This window comes from Cebus imitator, unplaced genomic scaffold (assembly GCF_001604975.1).
Source record: "Cebus imitator isolate Cc_AM_T3 unplaced genomic scaffold, Cebus_imitator-1.0 Scaffold121, whole genome shotgun sequence".
Classification (NCBI taxonomy): domain Eukaryota; kingdom Metazoa; phylum Chordata; class Mammalia; order Primates; family Cebidae; genus Cebus; species Cebus imitator.
Window position 1 is genome coordinate 3,782,213 of NW_016107436.1, and position 2,916 is coordinate 3,785,128.

The 2,916-nt window shown below is 37.9% G+C and overlaps 1 protein-coding gene across 1 annotated transcript in view; it reads left to right on the forward strand.

Moving 5' to 3' along the window:
• The window catches only part of USP32 (ubiquitin specific peptidase 32), a 213,830-nt gene that overhangs the window by 56,101 nt on the left and 154,813 nt on the right, over positions 1 to 2,916 (forward strand). The gene's annotated exons all lie outside the window — the stretch shown is intronic.

Here is a 2,916-nt window from a genome sequence, read left to right on the forward strand (position 1 = left end):
CTGGGCATGGTGGTGCGTGCCTGTAATCCCAGCTACTCAGGAGGCTGAGGCAGGAGAATTGCCTGAACCCAGGAGACGGAGGTTGCGGTGAGCTGAGACCGCGCCATTGTACTCCAGCCTGGGTAACAAAAGTGAAACTCCGTCTCAAAAAAAAAAAAAAAAAAAAAAAAAAAAAAAAAAAATTATGCTAAGACAAAGAAGCCAAATATAAAAAATCGTATGTTATATGACTCCACTTACAGGAAATGGCTAGAATAGCCACATCACTAGAGGTAGAGAGTAGATGAGTGGCATTTTGGGAAATTTTTAGCTGATTTTTTTCTCACTTGTATGGCAGCTACATTTTTCTCATATGCTTGCTATTGGATATCAGTGCATACATCCTGTCTTTCCTTGGAGGGAGCTCTTCTTCCTGAGATCTCCAGGTATTTGGTTGCTCCTTGATGGACTCAGGAAATGTGATAGGATGGTTTATCTAGCCTTTTCTCATTTTAAAGTTAGGAGTAACACCTGTTCAGGCTTTCTACATCATTTCATAAACTTTATTTTGTTCCAGACTGTTTTAAGACTCTTTCCCTGTCCTTTGGACTATTAAGAGTCATCATTGGTTAGAAAAATTAAAGTAATTGCTTTATAAGAGGGATCTTAATTTTAAATTGTAAAAGCCACAACAGTAACTTTGTTTCAGTTTCAGTGTATTTAACATTTTTTGTGTAAACTCTAATAAAGTATTAAACACATAGAAATTTTGTGAATATGTTTAATGATGATGATGAACTTCTTTTTCCTTATTATTTGTTGACCTAGGATTATTTAATTGAGGAGGGATACTATGTGTATGCAGATATTGATTAGTACATATACTCTGTTGTGTAAATTGTAAAGTATTATGAAGGATTAGGTACTTCTATAATTAATCTCTAGTATTTTCTCAGAAGTATATCTTTTTTTTTTTTTTTTTCTAAGGCATGGTCTTACTTTGTCACCTAAGCTAGAGTACAGTGGCATAAACATGGCTCACTCCAGTCTCAACCTCCTGGGCTCTAGCAGTTCTCCTGCCTCAGCACCCCTCAAGTGGCTGGGACTTATAGGCACATGCCACCACATCCACCTACTTTTTGTATTTTTTGTAGAGATGGGGTTTTGCCATCTTGCTCAGGCTGGTTTCGAACTCCTGAGCTCAAATGATCATCCCACCTTCATCTCCCAAAGTGTTGGGATTTCAGATGTGAGCCTGGCCTCACCAACTCTGAATTGTCTAGTGTTTTTATTTTCTTTATGGTGCCACCTCCTCAGAACATCTACTCCCCTCAAACAAATTTAATAACAAAACATTTCTATGTAGTTTTTTTTTTTTTTTTTTTTTTTTTTGAGATAGAGTCTTGCTCTGTCACCCATAGTGGAGTGCATGGCGCAATCTTGGCTCACTGCCAACAACCTCCAGCTTTCAGGTTTAAACGATTCTCCTGCCTCAGCCTCCAAAGTAGCTGAAATTATGCCACGTGCCTCCACACTTGGCCAATTTTTTATATTTTTTGTGGAGATCGGGTTTCACCATGTTCCCCGAGCTGGGCTTGAACTTTTGAGTTCAAGTTATCTGCCTTTCCCAGCCTCCCAAAGTGCTGGATTACAAGGCATGAGCCACTGTGCCTGGCAATTTTGGCCGACATTGTTTTTCTCCCATTCTAAACTTTCTTTCAAGCATTAGAGCCTGCATCTGTAGTATGTAGCACAATATTTTTATTAGATAATGGCTCATTCGCTAATTGTTCATGTATGTCTTGTCTAATCTTGTTCCTGTAAGTCTTGAGACAGTCTCACTCTGTCTCCCAGGCTGGAGTGCAGTGTGCGATTATGGCTCACTGCAGCCTCAACCTCTCAGGATCAAGCAATTTTCCCACCTCATCGTCCCAAGTAGATGGGACACAGGAATGTGCCACCATTGCCAGTTAATCAATTTATTTATTTTTTGTGGAGACGGGGTCTCACCATATTGCCCAAGCTGGTCTCAAACTCCTGGGCTCAAGCAGTCCTCCTGCATTAGCCTTCCAAAGAGCTGGGGTTACAGCTGTGAGCTACCATGTCCAGCCAAAATTAATATTGTTGATGGGCAGACTTTATGACTTAAAAAAAAAATATGCCCCAGAGGGCTGTGCATATTGTATAAACTTAGCGAATATTTATTAATGCTTTCTTTTTGGTAGTTGTATTTAGTAGTTGTATTCTACAAAATTCTATTAAAAGGATGACCAAGACAACCAGGAGATGAGGAGACCTGAAGTTAGTTAGCTTTGCTGACTTTGCAATCTTTAAACACTTAACCTTTTTCTAGATTAGAGGAAACTGCATATATTAATCAAAAGCCAAATTAGATTCTGGAGTGTTTTTAGACATAGCGATCAACATCACATAAAACAAACAGCTGATTAGTAGGGAGTGAGTGCTGAAGTAGTTATGTTGTGTTTAAATCTCCTCTGACTGGGGACCCGCATATTTACCAGATAGCCTAGGTTTAAGGAGAGTATTACAGAATAGTGATTTATATTTGGTTTCTTTGATGTTAGTTGATCTGTATTATTGATTAAATCCCTTTTTGTCACTTACTAGCATTATGGGCTAACAACTTTCTTGGTAACTCTAGTCATTGATAGCTCTTGGTACTATTAATCATTGACTGTTGTAATATAATAAAATGACTAACATGTTTATATTATCTAGAGAAAAGCAGCTTTTTTCTTTGTTATGATAAATCTTGATCTTGACATTATAGCTGTCAGAACAACCAGCAGGATACTGGTTTGAAATCTTTCCCTGTACCTAGAATCTTTGAAATAATATTCATTAGTACATTATGTTGACTGCCTCTCTTTTTGTTCATAGTGTAACATTCATCCTAGCTTTTTTTTTTTTTTTTTT